This window comes from Pantherophis guttatus, chromosome 2 (genome assembly GCF_059756535.1).
Source record: "Pantherophis guttatus breed Tessera chromosome 2, ASM5975653v1, whole genome shotgun sequence".
Lineage (NCBI taxonomy): Eukaryota > Metazoa > Chordata > Lepidosauria > Squamata > Colubridae > Pantherophis > Pantherophis guttatus.
This window is the reverse complement of record NC_142064.1, coordinates 122,273,876-122,297,709: the sequence shown is the minus strand read 5'-3', so window position 1 is coordinate 122,297,709 and position 23,834 is coordinate 122,273,876. Positions and strand designations below refer to the sequence as shown.

The window sequence follows — 23,834 nt, the reverse complement described above, 5'->3', positions numbered from 1 at the left end:
AAGAAGCTGATGGCCTACTGACATTGTTAAACTATGACTCCCAACATCCCTTGCTGGTGTCCATTCTAGGGAAAGCTCTCTAGGGAAATATACTGTAGCCCACTCCAGTTCCAGGTGTTTTTAGTCATCTCCAGATGTTTAAATGTTTACTTTTCATTTCCAGTTGTAAAAAATGATTATGGTTGGGTGCACAGCCAGATGAGTTTGCATTGTTATCCACCTACTGGGTCCTGCTCAAGAACCTGGGAGAGACAGATGTTGCTTGACGGAAGGAACTGTCACAGGATGTAAGCTGTTCCCACATAAAGCTGCCCTTTGCAGTTGACTGATGGTGATTTTTGTCATCGTTGTCATCATTATGCTTGTCAGACTGGATTTGGCATTTTTGTCTGTCAGCTCCCTCTGGAACCGCCTGTGCTTCGCCGGACAAACACCACACGCACATGCTCAAAAGGTGAGGCTATCCGGTTTAATCGTAGCTTACACGGCGGTCATACAGTAAGCGCTGAAGTTCTTCAATGAGGATTAAAGTCGGAGACGGCCGGTTCCGCCATTTATCCGGCTTTATAGAACGCTATTCAAACATCCCGCCCTTGCTCTATTATAGATTTAAAGTAACCGCGCTATCTATCCCATTCTGGTTCGTTGTGGTTCGCCATCTGCTTCTGGATTTCCGCTGTTCTCTTGTATCATCGGTATCTGCTTTATACTAACGTCGTTATATCTATTGATCCCCCCGTTTCTCTATACCGTCCACCACCTGATATCACCGTGCCAGGCTAAGCGCTACAACACCCCCCTTCACCGTGTCTTTGTTCTTCTGGCCCATCGTGCTTTATACAGTTGCTCATGTTCAGGTGGGTCATATTCCCCAGGATCTTGGGTCGAGGAGTTTTCTGACACTCGACAATTAACTCTTTCCCAAAGTCCTGGGACAGGCAGATGTTGCTGAATAGTATTAAAGGTATCGTTGCAGGATACCTTTTACCTGTGCCAAGTAATGCTGCCTTTTGCAATTGACTGGTAGTGATTTGGTCAATGCCAATGGTGATGCACCAGATGTTATTTTTATACAATATATTTATAATACATTTTGTATTATATATTTATATTTATTTATATATGACGTACACATCATTATATATGCCGTTGAGTCAGTGGTGAAATTCAATTTTTTCTACTACCGGTTCTGTGGGCCTGGCTTGGTGGATGTGGCTTAGTGGGCAAGGCAGGGGAAGGATACTGCAAAATCTCCATTCCCTCCCTACTCCTGGGGGAAGCATATTGCAAAATCTCCATTCCCACCCCACTCTGGGGGAAGCATATTGCAAAATCTTCATTCCCACCCCACTCTGGGGCCAGCCAGAGGTAGTATTTGCCAGTTCTCCGAACTACTCAAAATTTCCGCTACCAGTTCTCTGAACTGCTCAAAATTTCAGCTTCTGGAGAACGCTACCGGTTCTCCAGAAGCTGTCAGAACCTGCTGGATTTCACCCCTGCTTTGAGTCAGTCCTGAGTCCTGACAACCTGAACTAATCGCCTACTTTTTATGGCTGAGAAAGAGAGACGGGCCAAAAGTCACCCATTCAGAGTTTCCCGAGTTTTAGTCTGATGCCTGACCACTACACCAACTGGCTCTCAAAGATTATGGTAAAAGTTTATGGGAAGAGTAGTCCAAAACAGGTAAATCACATCTTGTGGGAAAACTGTTTTATGGGAATATACTTTGCATATGATCAGGACAGACTTCCTTGATACTTTTATTTACATATTAATTTTTACACATTAAGGAGCCAAATCCTAATCAGATTGTGATGTGTTTGTACATGTTTAATTTTCTGAATTTGCCTGAACATTTCAGAAAACAGAAGAACTGTATATAGATTATAACGGAATGGCAGCTAAAGAGAAAAAAGTCAATGGCATCTGTCATGTGAATCTTAATTTCATTTGCTTTTTAGTTTGCGACCTTTTACTTAGGAGCTTTGGACAATCATGGCATTCTACATACCTATCATTTTTCATTTTTTAAAATCTGCTGTGGACAGAGATGTTACTTTCTGCAGATTTTTCTTTGGCCTTCCAGGAGAAAGATTTTTCCCCCCACTCTAGAATGCCATTTAGTTTAAAGATATTCCCTTGGCATGATTTGTTTAATGACTGCTTGCTATTTCTCCCTCTTTAAAAAAAATAAAAGCTCCTGGCAACATCTTGTGCCTTTTGTAAGCAGAGGCCTCCCAAAATAAAAAGATGCCCCTCTTGAATATCCTGGTTTTAAAGGCACAGGCACCTCTTTCTCAGGAGAAGGAAAGAAACAGCAGGCAAAGAGAACTAGTTAACCTATTGGGAGATGCAAGAACAAGAGCGTGAAGGATAAAAGATAAAACCAAAAGAACAACTGGTTGCAGAGGATATGGTTTTTGTATAGACAGTTAAAAAGAAAGATTTAAAGCAGATAATAGGGCATTTGGAACTGAGCACAGCAGAAGACAAAATTTGAAGCTGATTACGGATTTGATTAAAATGTACAATATTTTCTACATGCAATTTGAAACAAAGAACAATTGAAAGCTGGCATGATAAAATGGGCTAAGAACTTTTGTGATAACAAAATATTGAGATGGTGGGAAAACATGTGGTTAAAAGGATGGAAATTCATCCTATGTTATAATTTAAGAGAGAATGTTTATAAAATAATGTACTGTTGGTATATAGCTCCAGAAAAATTATCAGGAATGTATAAAAGATACTTCAAATTTATATTGTAAATGTGAACAACATGGTCATTTTATCAAATCTGGTAGACTTGTAAAAGAAGGATAATGTTGGGTTCAACACAATACAAAGAATTTTAAAAATTAATATTCAGCTGAAATGAGAAGGTTTTTTTGGCTGGGGCTAATAGACAATTAGAAAAGTGCCATGGGAGACTATTTTTTTATATGATCATTGTTGCCAGATGTGTAATATGTGCAAAAATAGAAAGGCTCTGAAATATCCACAACAGAGGGATGAAGATGTTGGAACTAGCAGAGATGGCAAAATTGTTTGCTTAAATTAACAATTACAATTGTTAATGAACAGAAACCCCTTATGAATGTTTTCCTGGAAAAAAAGGAAAAAAACTGATTTATGGATTTGATGATTAGAAAGGATAGATTATGGAAAGTAGAAAATTATGTTGTAACCTTAGAGAGAGGATAAAAAACAGTCCTCAATTTACAATCATTTAACAATGATTCAAAGTTATGATGGCCTTGGAAAAAATGACCTACAACTTGTACAGGTAATCCACGAGATACAACCACGATTGAGTCCAAAATTTAAGTTGCTAAGTGAAACATTTGTTAAGTGACTTTTGCCCCATTTTACCACTTTCCTTGCCACATTGGCTTTGCTTGTCAGAAGGTCAGAAAAGGTGATCCCATGACCCCAGGATACAGCAACTGTCATAAATATGAAACAGTTGCTAAGCATTTGAATTTTGATCATGTGACTGTATGGGGATGCTGCAACGGTCATGTGAAAAACAGTCATGTCACTTTTTTCAGTGCCGTTGAACAGTCAGTAAATGAATTGTTGTAAATCAAGGACTGTATTCACAACCCCAGCTCACACGATCACAATTAGGGCTCTTGGCAACCAGCTTGCTTTTACGATCAGTTGCAATATTCCTTAAGGGGTCAGGTGATAGCAATTTCTGACCTTGTTCCTTGATTTCCAACCAAAAAAACAAAACAAAACGGGGAAACTGGATTAGCCTAAGAACTAGCCATTCGAATTGTAAAATAGGGTCTGACTGGATTTATGATTGCAACAATTTACAACAAATTCCAATCCTAATTGTGGTTGTAAATTGAGGATTACTACCTATATAAATGTGCTTGTAGCTGGTTTTAAGAAGTTTGAAGGCCATTTATTACTTCGTGAAAAAGAAATAGAAAGGAACAGAAAAACATTCTTATTACTTTTATCCTTTTTTCTCTTCAATTCATAATTTGCATTGTTTTCATTCTGTTGAATACTTTCTTAATAAAAACTATTTTTAAAAAGGAAGGAGGAGTGGTGTTGCTTATGGAAATTGTGTGACTAAATGATAATTTTCAAGAAGCTAAGTACAGAAACCTTAACATAATCCTGTCAGGCAAAAGAGGTCTAAAATAACCCCAGAGGGCTGTTAAATTGCTCAGAGCTAATCTAATTACGCCTCTTCCTGTTAGTTGTCTGAAAGCTATAATTTACATCAACCAAGGACTTGATCTTACCTGAAAAGGAATCCTGGGTGAATCAGAACTTCATACAATGTTTTTTTTTTTTTTTAATGAAAAAACGTCTATTGGCTTAAATGGCTGCACTGAACATAAAATAGGCTCAAGGATTAAATCAAAACCCTGGTGTGTCAAATCCTTTGATTGTACTCATGTTTTTCTCATGAGTAATCTGATTCTTCGTCTGGAACATAGCATACAATGCCATTTTTACGACTGCAGCTCTCTGATGGCTTTATTGATAATGTAGATGTCTGATTCCATATCTTTTTGAATCATCTGACTATTTTGCTAGGGTTTTATAACCTAGTTTGTAAACTTTTTTAATTAAACAATTATTTTTAAAAAGGAAGTTTGTAAAACTAGCCAGATTTTTTATGGTTTAATTTAAACCACAATTAGCTGAGTTTGCATATGATGAACCGTGATTTATAAACTACAATATGTCCCCCCCACCCCCAAACAAGACAAAACACAGTATGGCATTGCAAGCTATATGGCAGTCACATGCTTCATTTGGCCAAGGTCAACTACTGTATCCAAGAAACGCAGCTAATGTTTTCTGTGAGGAATATTTCCTCAGGAAGGATTCCTTTTGATATAACTGCCCGACTACCTTGTTCCTTAATTCTAAGCATGGGATATGAAGCAGAAAGGTTCTAGGTCCACAAAAGTGGAAAAAATAAAATCCTGTGCCTTTAAGAGCGGCTTTACCTGCAGATTTATATTGCTGTGAAAAGCAGAGAGTGATTGTAAAAGTGTTAGAACAAGCTTTGTTTTCTTAATCCTGGGTCATCTGGTAATTTTATATTCTGGTCAGCCATTGACTTCCCAATCCCCAAGGCCTCCAAAGACAATGTATCTCTCTCTAGGCTGGTGAGATCCTGGGAAGAGTGTGCACGTCACCCACACCTGTTGTCTAACCCTTTTTTCTTCCAGCTGTGGTACCTGCTAGGCAACAAGATAGGCAAACCCTGGCACGTGTCCTCTTGACTAAAATTGGCTTTGTTTGATAGGGACAGCCCAGCCTGCTGTGTTGCAAGGCAATACATTTTGCTGTTGCTTAGGGCAGAGAGAGAAGCGAGACATGGTTTAGAAAACACATGTAGCACCATAAACTAACTGCATTTGCTGTGCCTGCACCAAAACGGGCTTTGTTTGTACAACATAGTGCAGGGGTATCAAACTCGAGGCCCGCAGGCCGCATCCAGCCTGCAGGATGCTTAGATCGGGCTCGTGGGGCCACCCTGGAAACAACGAAGGACTGGCCTGTGGTGCCTCTGCCAGTGAAAATGGAGCTTGGGAAGGCTGCATGTGGCCCTCCCAAACACCATTTTTGCTGGCAGAGGGTTGCAGGAGGCCATCACAGTCAAAAACAGAGCTCGGGAGCTCATTTTCACTGGCAGAGACCAGACCACCAAAGGGACCCTGACATGAGTGACGTTGAACTGGCCATGCCCCCCCTGGCCCCCGAGGTCAAACATAACCCTGATGCAGCCCTTAATAAAATTTGAGTTTGACTTAGTGAATAACAAGATAACCAATCACATTTTACCTTAATATAAATATACATATTATTCCAGCTCTTGGTTAATTTCTAATTCAGCATGTCACATATGATCCAAGAAAATTAGATCAATTGAGCATGGCTAAGCACGTAACACAAACACAGCTGATGTATTCAAAATCGGGCAACTACATTTCGGCCTTGTTATACAGGTGGTTTTTGACTTACAACAGTTTGTTTAGTGATCATTCAAAGGTACAGTGGCACTGAAAAAAGTGACATGACCCTTTTTTTTTCCACTTAATGACTGTTGCAGCATCCCCATGGTTATGCGATCAAAATTCAGACGCTTGGCAATTGACTCATATTTATGAGTGTTAGTGTCCCAGATCATGTGACCACTTTTTGCAATCTTCTGACAAAGTCAGTGGGGAAGCCAGGTTCATTTAACAAACGTGTTACTAACTTAGCAACTGTTGCAAGAAAGGTCATAAAATAGGGCAAAACTCACTAACATGCCATTTAGTGACAAATTTTGGGTTACATTGTAGTCGTAAGTTGAGGACTACCTGGATAACATAGCCAATATACAAAATTGTTATGTCAGCTAACGCAGGTTTCAGCCTTCGTTTATGTGGTTTTGAAAAAGGAGAAGAGAAAAAGCAGTCTACCAGATCTAGAGCTGATATGTTTGCTGCTATCATTGTCTGATGCAAGTTGGGTTTACCCAACACCCTTAAACTAATGCTTCCCAAATCGGTTAATTACCCAATTGGATAAAAGTGGTTTTTCTTTAGGTAATGACACATGAACCCATTATCCAATCACAACAGGAACATTTAAATTGACTTGTTTTACCTACATTCAGCAAAATGGATTTTCTGATAGGTGGTTTTGGGTAATGAAGGAAAAATTTGGGAAGTGCTGCTCTAAACTATAAACAGATGTAATACGACTCATTCAACAAACCATGGTTATAGATAAGCAATCTGATGTTCTCCAGATATTTTGGAATTTAGGACCCATAAACCCTAACAATGGTCCCTTATGAAAATGAAAACTCAGTGACTTTATTTTGTCCTTTGCTCTAAATGCTATGTAATTTTGGTAGCTAATGACTGAAAGAAATGAGCAGATATGTGATGGTTCCTGGTAACGATATGAAATTTAGATTGCAAACATCTGAACAGCCACTGGATGACAGAAAAATGGTCAGAATGTACTAACTTCTTACTGTTATCTGGATTTCTGCAGCCTCAATCTGATAGCTCTAGTTTCATGGCTTTTGAAAATTTGTTACTAAACCATATCTCTTGATCCTTATTTATGAAACAAAATCAGCTTTTCCACTATGCCCTTGGCACCAAACTCCCAAATGAAAATTCACAACAATATGAACATGCATGTGAGCAAGCATGGAATCGAGATGCCATCCAAGCTCTTTTTATACACCACCATCATTGAAATATTTACAGCTGACAATCTTGGCAGAAGATTGATCACAGCAAGCTTGCTACTAGGAGGCAGAAAAATGGCTTTCTCCATCTGTTCCCTTTTTACCCCTCCTCTGATTTATTTAGTCCTTAGGCAGGTAGGATTCCAATATGAATTAGGATCCTTTCGCTCCTGCTTTATGGGAAAGCTGGCATTGGTCAGGTCAAAATGGCAGCAATAAAACATCTGCATCAATTGACGGATTTAGTTTTTAATTTATTAAAAGAATAATAAAGAGCGGAGAAGAAAGTCATATCGATTCATATGTTATTTATTTCGACCTTTCTAACTTACCTAAAATGAGAATTTAATTTAAAAATGTTTATAGTGATAACAAATATAATAAAACAGCCATAAACACTAAAGCCCTAGAGAAAACAGAACTTTAAAAAATCCAGGCCTTCATCAAGAACTGCATACCAATGGCTAGGAATGCTGAAAGTTATAATTTAGCCCATCTGGAACATAGTAAGCTGAAAGAGGCTGACATATAGAACAATAGCCAAGGTTTGAACAAGAATTCCTCTGGGTCCACCATGCAAAAAGGACTTGGCCAGCATAACAATATGTTACAAATCCTTGTCCAAGCAATTTAAATTATTTCCAGCAAAATTAACAGGCCTAAAGCCAGTTTGAAAAGGATCACAATCAACGTATTTTAAATATATATATCTGGAGCTGAGGCTGGCCTGTATGCTTGGTGACTTTGTTTAAAAAGTGAATGATTGAAAATCTACACAGCCCTGCATTTTTCCCTATTTTACATCCTGCTTTTCCAGCCCCCCCCCCCCCCCCAAAAAAAAAAATAAAATAAAATTCTGTAGAGTAAGGAGTTTGTCACAGTCTGCAATAGTAGTATCACAATTGTTTTGTCTTCTTTGAGTACAAGGATATAATAGCATCACCAAACATGCCGGTCAAATGTTTTTCATGTTATTAGTAAAGTGATGTTTGAAGGTCTTTGTAGGGTAGTTCTAAAGCTCCATGACCATGACATTACTAATAAAAACAGAAATAACCAGACAACCCATACAACTTTCATGCTTTCAGACAGATTTCCTTACTAGATTCCTCACTGCCTCCAACTATGACAGAATTTCTAATATGCTGTATTCACTGGAAAAGTTGGAATATGTTGAGATATATAGGCCTTGAAAATAGCCCACGTTGAACTATACATCACTGTCATCAGCACAGGAATGTTTCATGACATTTTAATTTTTATGTCATAAAACGTTTTATAACATTTGCCAAAGGGGTTATGGTTCCCAGATTTTGGACACATTCTATAAATTAGCCCATTTGAGATACCTTGGTTCAAAAATTGTTGCCCTGTAATGCATAATTTCATCTACTTAAAGGGTATGGGAACCAGAGTTTTATTGGTATATTTTAGTAAAAAGTAGTATATAGATTGAGGAAACAAATGTACAAGGATAGGATGGGGAGTATTTGGTTAAGCCCACTTGGGAAAATGATCTTTGACCTGAACTGATCATAAACTAAAAGTGAGTCAGCAGTGTGATATGACTGCCAAAAAGGCAAATGGCTAAATCAAAGGAAATATATCTTTTCCTTCAATGAGAAGGAATAATTTTATCCCACTGCTCATACCCATCTCTAATACTGTGTCCAATTCTGGGTACTGTATTTCAAGAAAAGTTAAGATGCAAAAAAAGGAAATGGGGCTGGATCAGGAGATTATAAACTAAATCTCCTATGGACAGATTAAAGGTAACTTTAGTTCACTTTAGAGCAGTATTTCATAAAGTGTGGTCCTAAGACCCCCTGGGGGTCCCCAAAGCTCTCTGGGGTCCATGAAATCAAAATTGTTTTTCAGCCTGTGTTGAGAAATACAGTATTAAAATCAAACAACTGTGAGAAGCAGTAGCGAATGTGTCAATTTTAATATAATATATATTGATAAGTATAAACTATATAAGCACAAACTTATATTTTGGGGTCTTCCATAGTTTTTAAAAGTGGAAAGATATCCTGAATTAAAAATAAACCACTGGTCTAGAAAAGATGGCAGAGGTGGATAATAGCATTCTGCAAGTTATTTGAAGCAGTGCAGTAATCCTCGACTTCCAACAGTTCATTTAGTGATAATTTGAAGTTATGGCACCAAAAAAAGTGACTTATGACAGTTTTTCAGTGATTTTTGCAGCATCCCCATAATCATGTGATCAAAATTCAGACGCTTGGCAATTGGTTCATACTTATGACCAGGGGTGAAATCCAGCAGGTTCTGGAGAACCGGTAGCATGCATTTTGAGTAATTCGGAGAACTGGCAAATGCCACCTCTGGCTGGCCCCAGAGTGGAGTGGGAATGGAGACTTTGCAATATCCTTCCCCCAGGAGTGGGGAGGGAATGAGGATTTTGCAGTATCCTTCCCTTGGAGGGGGTCAGAATGGAGATTTTGCAGTATCCTTCCCCTACCAAGCCACACGACACCCACTAAGCCACACCCACAGAACCGGTAGTAAACAAATTTGGATTTCACCACTGCTTATGACTCTTGCTGTGTCTGTGTCCCAAGGTTTACAAACTTCTGACAAGCAAAGTCAATCGGGAAGCTAGATTCACTTAACAACCAGGTTACTAACTTATCAACTTCAGCAATTCACTTAACAACTGTAGCAAGAAAGGTTGTAAAATGGGGCAAAACTAAAATGCCTCACTTAATGACAGACATTTTGGGCTCACTTGTGGTCGTAAATTGAGGACAAACTGTACTTGGAAAATGTGTCTACCTGTTCTCTAACATAGGGTTCAGAACACAGAATAGTGACAAAAAGGCAGATCTCTGCTGAATATAAGCTTATTAAAGATAAAAGCATTCTGACAATGGTATGGGTAGGTTAGCTCCCCTTTGCTGAGCAAAAAGGCGATTATTTGTAAACTATAATTTTAATTGGATTTCTGCATTAAGTATTGTAAGAGATTAGACAAACAAATCCTTCCATTATCTCTGTGGATTCCAGTTTGCTCTTTTTAATCCAAGCTTTTTCACTGTGGGACCCTTGGCTGGAGGGCAAGTTGTTCTGGGAAATAACAGCCTTTAGAATGGTGACAATGACCTACGGTAACTGGTTACTGTGTCTTTAGTCTTGTTACTATGACAGCAGCCTTTTTCGGCCTAATAAAACTTCTGAAAAACTCCACAGAGCAACACCATGGCTCTCATTAAGGTCCCTTCTTCACATATTATCAAGGTTATGGGAAGTGTGGCAGACCAAGGGAATACGATTCGTCTGTAATCCTTCCTAGCTCAAACTTAACTAGCCAGGACAAGGCCCAGAAGCAAGACTTAATGCCATACAACTACAGCACATTAGCTATTCACCTGAGGCTGCAAGAAAAGAAAATACGTTTCCTCGCTCCCTTCTTAGATCCTGCTCTAACCCCAGTAATTAAAAAAAAAGTGGAGATTAATTACGGCAAACTACTAGAAAGCAGGCAATGCAAAACATAACGGTGACACATTTAAAACCTCTTATTTGCTTAACGTTCAGACGGTTTGCAACAGGAAAAAAAGAAAAATCATTCGAGGACACCAATTTGGTGGTGCAAAGCAGTATTAAAATCGGCCACGATTAGTGGAAGGAAGCACGGAAGGAAGGAAGGAAGGAAGGAAGGAAGGAAGGAAGGAAAAGAAGTAATAAAAGTCTATTGCTTTCCTTTTAGGATTAGGGTAGGAAAGAAGCATCCAGTTTGCGAATTCCGCGGGAGAAACCGCCGTAGATCTCAAGCGAGTTAAGTCACGGCTTATTATTCTCGTCTTTCCTTCATTGTTCTCAGATTTCAAGGAAGAGCTTGGAATGTTCAAACAATGCCCCGAAATTTTAGACGGACGTTCCAAATTCTGCTCCGCCGATCGCTGCGCTCTACGCTTTACGGGTGGCGGCTAAACTCGGCTCAATTTAATCGCTTGAGATCCACCAATGTAAACCTCTCCGCCCCCCAATCACCAATAAATACTTATGGGTTAACCTGAGCCTAATTTGCTTCATTTAACTCATCACTACCGTCTTATACGTAACTAAGGACCTAGATTGTGGGGGCAATAAGCCAACTTTGTATAGAACAACACCGCTTAGGGGGAGCCGAAAGCCCTAATAAGCAGGTATATACAAAAAAAGTATGCAGGCTATTGCTATAATGTATTGTAAGCCGCCCTGAGTCTACGTAGAAGGGCGGCATATAAATTGGACTAATAAATAATATGACGTCGCTTGGTTGTCGCGCAACCCATTCTTCTGCGGCTAATAAAGTAGTTTCGCTTAAGCCTGGAATAGTAGTTTTGGGTTTAAGATACAGGTAACCCAGATGCGTCTCGAACCGATTTGCAGGATCCCGACTTAAAAAGAGGATTTAAATACCAAGAGATTTGCGGTTATGCTCAAGCTCCTTGAAAGTGAATATGAATTGCCACTATCGGTTTTCCGAAACTAAAAGCATCCCCCCACTCCTATCCAGCGAACAGTGGTGGAGCAACGTCTGCTAATGATTAAGAGGAACGGTTACGGGGGGGGGGGGAGGAAAGATAGTGTGGAATGTACCATTGTGATGCAGATGGAGGATAAGCCCGTCCTTTAATGTCTACCGAATACCTGAAAGTTGTCAAGTACAGCGACTGAGATTTATTGCAAACGGATTGCAGAGAGTTAAAAAGTTTCATCAAAATACAGAAGAAAATATCGACGTTTTTATTAAGGGGAGATTCCCCCCCCCCTCGCATCTCGGGAAAGTAAGAAGGCTGGGATTCTACCACATGAAATGAAAGAGGGGGATACTTTATTGTTCTCGCACAGATTCGTAAAACTCCGTATTTCTGGAAATGACTGAAGGGTTGGCTCCGTTTCTTCCTTTCCCTCCTTTAAGTGTGGGGTGACATTAATTGTGCAAGGCCTCCCGCTTTTCTAGTGGTTTTTCCCATGTTGACAGGGAATGATGGTACGCTCCAAAGGGGAGGGGAGAGTTAAGCCCAGCCAGGGGGTTGGCGTTGGTCAGTCGTAGGGTGGGAGGCGGCTGGGCTGGGGGTGGTTCTTCGGAGCTGGGAGGGAGGAGTCGAGGAGACCCGGGCTTTGGGGGGGTGACCATGGGTGGTTGAGGGGTGCCGAGTTCAGAGGCGGCCCATGCTGGCGGCCATGGCCGAGGATTACTGGGACTCGCAATAGCAATAACCGCCGCCAAGGTAAGAGACAGTTCTTTACCGAGGAGAGATTTTTGTGTGGGGGGGGGGAGGAAGGGGGTCGTGAATCCAGCAGGACCTTTGATCCCTTGTTCCGAATCCCCTCCCCCCGAAGGAATCATTCTCCCAGCTTTTAGGTTGGATCTCCCGTTTCCATACGACAAATTTGATCGTGCAAGCAGTCTAGCTGACCTTTCTTTAATTCTTTACTGGCCTAAACACTCCCAATCTCCTAAATACTGTGCTTTATTAATTACTGAATCCCCGTTAAAAATATTGGCTGCCTTTCTCTTTCATTAGGGAAAAGTAGGGTCAATGACTCTGTGTTGATCTGTTTTTCAGCTGTTTCTATTCCATATTTATCTCCAGTCTATTTCTAAACTCTTCCTCAATAGAGCTGCATGAATCAGATCCTGCTCCTTTGGCCCAAAGGCAAGCTGTTTTAGCTCAGGATATTAGAGGTCCAGACTTTCTTCTTAATCTTCCTTCCCTGGTTTCATGTTCTTTCTACAAAGTCCCTGGGATCCACCCCTTCAGTTAAGGTTTGAAACCTGGTGTATCCTTAGGGCTGAAATTAGGAAAAGTAGGGTTGGATTTACATGGATCTTGAGTCTTCATCACTTTATGTCCCATCTGTATTATTGACTCCCCCCCACCCCCAAATCTACTTCTCCCAATTAACTGCCAGGCCCTAAAGTTTCCCCATTCCTATCAGAGCTCCCTTTTTGTTCAAGTTTTTCATTGTCTTTGGCTTTTTTGAGATTCAGTCCAGATATTTAATAGTCATCCTGTGACTGGATGATTCAGGGTTAGATGTCCTTTTCTAAGAGGTGTTTGAACTTGCTCAGTGAATCTTTCACTCCTTCTGTTTTTTAAGGGACATCCTCTTGTTCTTTGCTTTATGCTCAGATTGACTTCTCAAATTGTCTTTTTTTCTCTCTCTAATCACATATAAACTACTCTCTCTTGGAGGTGAGACATCTTTGCCCTTCTGATCTTAAAAGTAGTTATTCTTTCTAAATGGTTAAGTTGCATTTCATTAGTCGCATCATATAGATTTCTTTTCACAATATTGGAGAGGTGGTTAGAACTGGATGTATGTCTTTCCTAGAGAATTACGGAATCCTTCCCCTCCTCCCTCCTCCCCTTTTTACACTTTATATACATGGAAAAGGATTGTGTGCTCTTCCTTTCCTTCTCCCCTGGAAACCATGTGCAGAAATGTGTGTGGAAAGAATGTAATGGGGATCAGCATGCTTTCTGGCTAGGAAAAAGAGAGAAGAAATTGAATTCCAAAGGAGGACAAACAGATGTGAGCTGATCTCTGTTCTGGAATTCCAGCTGTTCTTGGTCAGGCTGGAAGGGAGTTCATTTTCTCCCTTCCCACCTCCAGACCTGATGCTATCACCTGCTGCCTCACAAGTCTGATGATGTAATGGGGGGGGGGCTTCCATCTCCTCTCTTCATGCAGTGCTGCGTCTGCAACTAATAATGTGTGGGTAAGTAAATGGTTCTTATGACGATGCTGGAAGGTTGGCATGGATCAGGGTTGTCCTGAGAGGAATTGCTTTGGGACAGCTGCTGGCCAGATTACTCCTGGAGACATTTGGTGCAGAAGCCTGAAAAAAGGGAGTGGGCCTAGCTGGATCTTTCTAGGTTTGTTCTTTGTAAGTAACCTAGAATTTATTAGAAGGCCAGATTTCCTTCTTGTCAGCCTGTTTTACTATTTATTTTGTTGGACCTGACAACTTAGCTGCTGCCATGTCTTTCTTAGTTAGTTTGTTCTCAGTTGGCTCCTGAACCTTTGAGGAAAATGTTTTTGTCTGTCTGGCGTGCTCATTAGGGTGCTACACAATTTGTGGGTACTTAGTTCTGTGTTGAGATGGCTTTCCCCTTCCAACTTATTTCTTTCCCTGCCAACTGAACCATGGATGCTTGGTTTTTGGCACTCAGTGGACTTGGCATTTGGGCCAGGTCGTATGGATCTGCAGAGAAAACTGCATTGACATCTTAGCTGCTCAGTTAGTTTTCGGAAGACAAGGGACTTGGAAAGGCTTGGTTGCAATGAAACCTTTCTTCCCTTGTTTTTAACATTTTAGGACTCTAAGTGAATAACTTGCTTTTTGTTTAATGGCTTTTATTGGTCAGTGGATTTTAGTTACCCTGGAATGTGTCTTGTTATTGAATAAACTCTAAACAGTATCGGAATGGAACCATCATATATTTCTTGGAGTTGCAATACACCACTCCAGATATTTTCAATAGTGTGTCCTAACCAATACAGATAATGTTTGGGAATCGGGAGAGCTGTAATTCAAAATGGTACCAGATTGCCACTCTTTAACTACTTTAGTTACCCATGCAAGGCAGATCCTAGCACACTATGACAAAAGCATCTGCAGAAAGGATGTCCGCAAGGTAAAAGAGCTGTACTTGATGCAGGTAAATGAGCCAACTTGCAATATTTTGAATGCATGAAATAAAAAACACAAGAGAATGGAAAATATTATACTATTGCATCCAGGCTTTTGATTCCCTTATTATTCATTCACAGAATAAACTGTCTGGGGAGCGAGTCTTATTGAGTCCAGTAGGCCTTATTTCTGATTAAACCTGCATAGACTGTATTGATGGATCATCTTTCCCTGGGAGGTTGATTCTGGTCTCTCATTATTATCTCCACTGTTCAATCCAGTGCTTGTAGTTGTTCTCTCTTATCATTCTTCATTGGTTGTGATGGCATTTATGTTTTATCCTTCTAGTACCTATTGGACAACTACTCCTGCATTCAGATGAGGAACAGTTGAAATATCACTCATGCCCTCGTCACCTCCCGTCTGGACTATTGTAACGCTCTCTACATGGGGCTCCCCTTGAGGTGCACTTGGAGGCTCCAACTGGCGCAGAGTGCGGCCGCGCGGGTGGTGATGGGAGCGACGTGGCGCTCCCATGTAACACCTCTCCTGCGCGAGCTGCACTGGCTCCCGGTGGTCTTCCGAGTGCGCTTAAAGGTTTTGATTATCACCTTTAGAGCGCTCCATGGCTTAGGACCTGGTTATTTACGGGACCGCCTGCTACCACCAATAGCCTCCCACCGACCAGTACGCTCCCATAGAGAGGGGCTCCTCCGGGTGCCGTCGGCCAAACAATGTCGACTGGCGGCCCCCAGGGGGAGAGCCTTCTCTGTGGGGGCACCTACGATCTGGAACGAGCTCCCCCCGGAGATACGGAGGATCCCGGATCTGCGTACCTTCCGTCGCTCGCTTAAGACCTTTCTATTTCACCAAGCCGGCCTGACCTAAGTTTTTTTCCCCTTTTTAAATGGAAATTTTAAATTTGGTTTTAAATTATTGGGGTTTTTAATTTGTTCAGCCAAATTATTTAATTTCGTTTTAATCTATTTTAAATTTTGTATTTATATGTTTTATTCCATGGCTGTTCACCGCCCTGAGTCCTTCGGGAGTAGGGCGGTATACAAATTTAATAAATAAATAAATAAACAGTTGATGGGATACTGCCATTTTCCCACGGCTAACTAATGGGTGGATTTTAAACTTGGTTTAAGCCTGTGTTATATCTATATGTCATCCTCCATGCTAATAAAACTTAGACATTTTTTCTTCCCTCTAGGCTTAACTCCCATGTTCTTAATTGCTGAACAAAATCTTAAAGAGTCTATCACTGTTCCTTAATTGTCCTGCAAATATGACAGGCTGCAGTTTTTATACATCTGTATCGGGAATAAGTCTTCTTTGAATTATTAAGATTTACTTAAGGTTAAATGCATTTAGAAGTGCCCTTTGATCTATGTAATGGGATTTAAATATTGAAGCATACATTTTTTCCCTTTGGGGTACACCCAGATTCATTTACCTTGTTTTGTTTTTTATGGATTTGGTTACACTTTCAGAAGTATCACATTTAGGATTCCTGCCCTTTCAGTTTTTATTCATCCCCACCCTCCGTATCTCCCCGTTGAATATAAAAGATGATTTGGTTCTTCTTCCTCCTGTCTTGTGAAGGTAGACTTCAACAATGCTTGAGTAACAATGCAAAAACATGGAAGGGAAAGATGGGCCTCTGTAGGCACCTTAATTCCCTTTTGTACTTTGTTGGCCCTCATCTTGGATAGAATAATAAATTATGTTAAATAAGCAACTTTTTCTATCTTTTCCCAACTTCTATAATATGTATAGGGCTCAGTCTTTCTTGGCATAAAATTCTGCCAAAGATCAGAATTATGACCCTTTAAAAACAACAGGCCATGCTTTTCCTCTGATGATAAGAATTTTGCTATGTATACTGATTGCTTGTCTTTTTAAGCTCTTGACTGCTTGGGCCCCAAATGACAGCTCTGTTAGATTTTTTAAAAAAAATCCTGTCAAAGTAAAGAACTTCACACTGTACAAAGCACAAAATAGCTACAGCTCGGTAAAATCTTATAATTATCATTACAGGAGTAGCCATCTTCTTGCCATCATAGATTACATGTTGTGTTGATTTTAACCTTTGTACTCCACCCAGAGCCTCTGCTATGAGATGGGTGGTTCTATAAGTCATTTAAATAACAAAATAAAATAAACCTTCCTTATACGTCAAGTAGGGCCAGCATTACACCCTTCAGGCACTCTGGATTTCCTCATTAAGAGTGCAGTGCTGCCTTTCTGATTTAAACATGAAAGGTGTTGTGAGGTCCATGTAACACAAAAATGGCACCTGTTTACAGCTCCTTAAAGCAGCTGCAATTGCTCTTGGGGTTGCATGAACACCTTCTGTAGCTGTTTCAGAATCCTGGAGGAAGATGAATTTCAGACAACTGCTAGATTCATGCCCTAGATCCTCCAAAGAATAGCCCTAGAACCTAACCCTATATTAGAAACACTGCATAATCTCACTCAAGTCAAAGATTTTCTGAAGAGGAATTTTGGCTGCTATCCATTGCCCTTTGGGAGTTGGCATGAGGCAGTAATGCAGTAAGTGCATCCATGAGCACTTTGAGCAACTTTTTTCATGTGTTACCAGTACATTGGACAGTGCATGTTAGTTATATATGAGTTGGGAGTTGGTTCTGTGGACCGTCAGCGGCTTCAGTGGTTTTGATGTGGGGGGATGGTTTTCTGTGCACAACCTGTATCCCGCACATGCGCAAATGAAGCTTTGTGTGCCTGTCCGCCGCTTTGGTGGCCTGGTTTCCAGTGGGCCGCAGCCCAGTAGCAGTCTGCAGTCGGGGGATTGGGGACCCCTGCTGTATCTGTATGCTTAATGGAATAAAATAGAAGACTGTTTTTTGTTAGTGCCACAAAAAACAAAACCCTGGACACAATTTGAGAACTTGGTAGAACCTCCGAAGGCCTGTGATTATCACTTGACTATCTTGGGTCTGTCAGGTGGCCAGAACAGAGGTGGAAGGAGAGGACTTGGCTAGGCATTTATTTCAGCTTGCTTTTTGTCCCTTTCTTGCTCAGGCTGTGTGGGCAAAATGAAAACAATGCCCCATTATATTTACTGTTATTAAATATTGACTCAAAGAAGGTGGCTTTGCCAGTTTTTCCCAAACTACATATTCGTGAAATGTAGTTGACCTGTAAGGAAATAGTTCTTTGGTGGAGACACACCATGAAGACTGATGTTTGGCCTATCCTAAGTAGCCATATTTCAACATATTCAGCTATTACCTAGTAGAAATAGTTACGCCCAAACTGCTTATAGGATGTGTCTAATAGCTGGTTACTGAAGGTACAGAAAAGTTTGATAAAAGATTACAGTTGTCTTACATAAAGAGTGAGAGTGGTGTATGTTGTTGGGGTATTTAGAAAGGGTGTTCTAGTTTTTACCATATGAATAGGTTCTCATTTGGACATGCTTATAAAAAGCCTTTAAAAAAGAAGACATGAAGCAGTAGGTAATGCCTAGGCTTTTTTATGGCATTACTTAACTGTTTTGTTTAGACTAACAGATATAGTGTTGACTTGTTGACTGGATGCATCGTTGCACTAATCATGGTTTAATCATGTTTAAATAACAATGATCGAGTTCACACAGTGCATAAACCGAAGTTCAACAAACTACAATATAACTTAACGTTTCTGATAGGAGTGTGCTACAATACATTGGCATGTTCATCCTTTTTCTTCTTTTTAATGTCAATAATATTTAATAGTGGCAATTGCCTAATCTGTTGTTCAGATGATGGTCAAGAGCCCAAAATATCTATATACCGGTATTACTAGAATTCTTACGTTTGTAATGTTTTAACTGGATGAAGTGATGCATCATAAGGCAAAATGTTTTCAACCAAGCTACCTCAAATGGGCTAATTTACACATCCATAATCCAGAACCCGGCTCCTATGGGATTGAAATTTAACAAATTTTATCAAATGTTTTATGATATAAAAGTTATCATAAAGCATTTTATGATTTTATATTATACCATACAACATTTCCTCTGGTCAATTCCTGAGGTTTGACTGTACTCTATACATGGGCTACTTTCAAGGCAGATACATCTCTGAATACAATACCCTGAATTTTTAAGAACTTTTCCAGTACCATTAGAAGCTTTGCTATTGTTGAAGACACTGTGAATCTGGTAAAGAAATACCTCTGAAATGAGGGAGGGAAATGTTTCCTGTTTGGTTTACATGGGAGGGCTGACGGGTATCAAAAGCCACAGAGAGGTCAAGTAGGGCAAGAATGAATGCACAACTCTCACTAGAGGTCATCCAACAGTGTAACATATGGTACCTGGATCTGAATCCCAACCATACTATAAGAAATTCAAATAATTCATTTTTTCCAAAGTCTGTTGAAATTGTTGCACAACCACAAATTTCAACCACTTTCCCCCAAAAGGGGAGGTTAGGTGCTGGATGAAAATTGTCCAGAATATGGAGCCCAGTGATGTCTTCTTGAGGAGGTGACAAACCAAACTTCTCCTTAAGAGGTAATGGAACAATTCCCTCATTCAAAGAATGTAACTTCTACTAGAACCAACTCATGTGTCGTGCCACTTTAACAAGCTCTAGGCGGTGCATGGATCTAAAAAGCCGGTGGCTGAACTCATAAGCATAATGACCTTGTCCACCTCCTCAGGCTCAAACTGTTCCCAGATAACCAAGCAAGATTTCTTCCAAGGCATCTCCTCTGGATCTGCTACCAGAGTCCAATTCCAAGTGAATCCAAGCAACTTTATCCAACAGATGCTGAACAAATTCCTCTTCATGCTCCTGTAAGAGGTTCTCCAAGCCCCCCCACCCAAAAAGGGCTCATGTCATCTGAAAATGGGTGCAGTAAGGGTGGAGAAATACTGATGACACCCTTACCACCACACAGTACTCAAACCTATGTTTAGTTGTGTTCAGCTCTTGTTGATACCAGCGACACTCTCGACATCTCTTGTTTTATCTCCCTCAACTCCTCCATAAACCATGGGGAGTAATGGGATCCCTGAGGGCAAAGAGGTTGCATGGGCACAATCAAATCCAAAATTCCTATCACCCATCTCCTCCCACTTATGACTATGTCTGTAACCTTGTTGCTGGTATCCTTAAGATTTATATTGACTGTTTCCCTATGACTATCATTAAGTGTTGTACCTTATGATTCTTGATGAACGTATCTTTTCTTTTATGTACACCGAGAGCGTATGCACCAAGACAAATACCTTGTGTGTCCAATCACACTTGGCCAATAAAAAATTCTATTTTATTCTGTTCAAAGACTCAGTCAGCCCCTTATTCCGAACAGTGACCAAGATTTTGATGGATCGTGCAGTAGATCAGCAAGAACAGCCCCTTGCTCCCTCTGAAACCCATTAGTTGTTGGGAACAGACCAATCTAATGGTCCAGCTTCCCTGTAATGGATAGTGGCATTAGAGAACCTCATGGCAATCGGGGTGTGATCTGACCACGACAAGAGAAACATCAAGAGCTCTCCCCATTTCAGATCACATAGCCACTGTTTCCATACGAAGACCTGATCCAGTGCATGACCAATCTCTCATGTTGGGCTCTGAATGATGTGGAATAGGCCCATAACTGTTATGGTTATCATGATCTCCTGAGCCACCTCATACCCCGCTCCTACAGAAGGCAGATTGAAATTCCCCCAAGACCTGAGGAATTCCACAGACAACCTAGAAATGAAGTCAAGGAGCTCAGGAAGGGAGGTTGCTGTACAGCAGAGAGGTTAGTTCAAACAGCAACAATCCCAACCGAATCCTTGAGCCCAACTTAATGAACAGGGTCTCACATCTGGTGATCTCTGGTATAGGGACAATGAAAGCCATGAGATTCCCAGATGACAGTTGCCACACTTCCACCTCCTGCCACAAGGTCTTGACTGATGCCACATTCCAAAAGCAACTGGAGATAATCTCTGAAAGCCCCCCCCCCATCTTTCCAGATCCTGCCAGTTTGAACAAAACAAAAATTTGTTTTTGTTTTGTTCAAACTAAGCTACGTTTCTCTGATAGTCACAGGCAACCATTACTTTTCTCCAGGCAAGTGAGGAGGCTGACGAAGGAATAGCTCGCTCCTTTCCTTCTCTGCTAACCTTTACTTCTCAATAGCTCTTTCTGTCACTCCTCAGTAAGAAAATGGATTGCAGAAGAGGGTGGACAATCTACCAGTCCTTGGTGCTGTCTATCAGCAATTTGCTAGTACATCTTTATATCACATCCTGTCTTTTCTGAGATGCTCACGGAACATATGTGGCATTCCTCATGTTTATCTTTTGTGGGGGGGGCTCAAAAACATAATTGGTTTAAAGAAAAGACAGCTTCTTTTGGTTCCATCTTGGTGAGTTTTATGGATTTTATAAGACCATTTTAAACCATGCTTTGCTTAGGGGAAGCTAAAGATTAAATGAAATTGCTTTGACAAAAGCACCCTAACATTTTTGCCTTAACTCCCTTTTGATTTCTGGGCAGCATTCAGGAACCTAAGATGTGTTTGCTTCAATTGTGGTTTCTTGAATAAAGTGCAGTTGGCTGGGTTCATACCCCATGCTGAACCACAAATCATAGTTTAGAAATAATGAAGGATAGATTCAAGAAAAGGAAACCAAATCCCTTTCCCAGTTTTGGCTTACTGCTGTGGGTGAGTTCAGCCATAAATAAGCTTAGTCCCTGAATTATTACGGCCTGTTATGGTATATCATGCTCCCATCTGAAATGTCCTGGTTCAGCTGCCTTGGCATTTTCATTCTTTTGGAGCTTGGTACAGAGAGCTGATCCTCCCTTCCCGAGTCCACTTTAGTGATTGTTGAGAACAGATGTGATGTAGAGAAAACAGCAATTTGGATGAAACATCAAAGTCATACTGGGAGTAGATAAGGATAGTAGTTGCTAGATCCAAACAAATCCTTTGGCAGCCTTGGGACAACCCCCCCCCCCCCCCAAATCTTGCAAACATTGGGCTGAATTTGAGTCCTCAGTAATTGTTTTCCCTGTTGTCTATGGAAGAGCTAGAAATCTGCATATTTAAAAGTAAGATTGTCATAACTTAAATTCTTGGCATTATCTGTTTTAAATAACAATGTACTGAATCTTGCTGACCTGTTCAACTCAATAGACTGGCCTTGGTTGGAAAAAAAAGCAATTTAATGTACAGGAAAAACTAAAAAAGAAGTCAATTCCCGACTTCTGCTGGTTTCTTTTGTCTGATGAGGGTTGGTGGAGGAATTTTCTTGCTGGGATGGGTAGCTTTCTGCTGTTTTCCCTTCATTAAGCCTATCCTTGTGGAGTTCAGGTTTGTGGTTTCTATCACTGTATTCCTTTCTAGGGACATGCAATCCTGAGATCAGCAAGTTGTTTTAGGATCCATCCAGGGGCCCCTCAGGTAATGCAGCCTTTTCGAGTAATGTTTTTGTTGCATTGATATGAGTGCATAGCTTGGGCAAGATTTGGTTGGATCTACCACTATTCACAGGCCAAGGTATGTGTTTGCCCTGATGAATGTCTCTGCTGGAATTCATGTGTCTTGATAAGCCATAACCGTTAATTTATTATGTATTATTATTTACCATATGGCACGGTTAATTTCATTGTGATTTAATGTGCTGTGTGAACACAGCCAGTTTATTCAACAAACTGTGGTTTATCAAGGAGCAGCATAGTGGTAACATGAATTTTACTCATTGAATATTACTTTGCAAGCCCATCTCATGCTTGAAAATTGATAAGACTATCATCATCTGGGTATTGTAGACTGCCTCTACCTTTATAAATGAGCCTAAAGCAATAGGCTTGGTCTACAGTCCAGAAATGTTGTTGTTCAGTTTAATTGGATGGACAATATGTTTATTGGTGTGGATTCTAGTTGTTTGAACTTCCAGTAGTGAATTCAGGCCATTTCCTCCAGATGGAGACCATTTCTTGTTCTTTCTAAGTAGGAGAAAGGTTGGCTAGAACAGGAGTCTCCAACCTTGGAAACTTTAAGACTTGCGGACTTCAACTCCCAGAGTTCCTCAGCCAGCAAAGGAAAGCTGGCTAAGGATCTCTGGGAGTTGAAGTCCACAAGTCTTAAAGTTGCCAAGGTTGGAGACCCCTGGGCTAGAATGTCTTGTCTGCTCCCTCATTGGGAATATGAGATAGCCAATACAAATTTTCTTTATTAAGAAAATAAAAATATGCAGCAGCAAAACCATGTTCTCAATTGGAAATCTTGAGTTCTGCCTGCTTCATTGCTGTCAAAATGTTACTGACTCATCCACCGTTGCCTTCAGGTGCCACCTCCAAGTTAAAACAAGAAGTGAGCTCTTTAGCTGCTGAGAGATTGCCAGCCCCTGCATTAATTTTTTATTCACATTAGCTACTGTTTGCTAAACAAGTCAGAGTCACTAAGTCTTGAACTAAGCAACCATGGCTTGTTTGGCCAAGTTCTCCTTTGCTTTCCTTTGCGAATGCTTTTGCTTTGGATCTCCAGGGAACTGGGTGCAAATCAAGACAGAAACCAGTGGTGAAATCTAAATTTTTTTACTACCGGTTCTGTGGGCGTGGCTTGGCGGGCATGGTGTGGCTTGGTGGGCATGGCAGGGGAAGGATACCGCAAAATTTTCCTCCCCACTCCTGGGGGAAGGATATTGCAAAATCTCCATTCTCACCCCACTCTGGGGTCAGCCAGAGGTGGTATTTGCAGGTTCTCTGAACTGCTCAAAATTTCCGCTACCAGTTCTCCAGAACCTTCAGAACCTGCTGGATTTCACCCCTGACAGAAACATGTTAGGACACTACAGACGTCCAGCTCCATTTGCAACTGTAGCTTAGGCTGCTGTACATTCATGACAATCACGGGGTCATGTCACTCCTGATAACTCCGTTATAGAAGCAAACTTTGGGCTGGCAATAACAGGCCTCCGAAGTG

The 23,834-nt window shown here is 40.7% G+C and overlaps 1 protein-coding gene across 14 annotated transcripts in view; it reads left to right on the top strand.

Moving 5' to 3' along the window:
- The first annotated feature begins 12,285 nt into the window (after nt 1–12,285).
- CDK16 (cyclin dependent kinase 16) overlaps nt 12,286–23,834 on the top strand; it is a 71,863-nt gene continuing 60,314 nt past the window's right edge. For all 14 annotated transcript variants that reach the window (XR_015732835.1, XR_015732833.1, XR_004594198.3 and 11 more), the window contains exon 1: nt 12,286–12,471. The gene's annotated coding sequence lies outside the window, so the exon portion shown is untranslated. The remainder of the gene's footprint in view (nt 12,472–23,834) is intronic.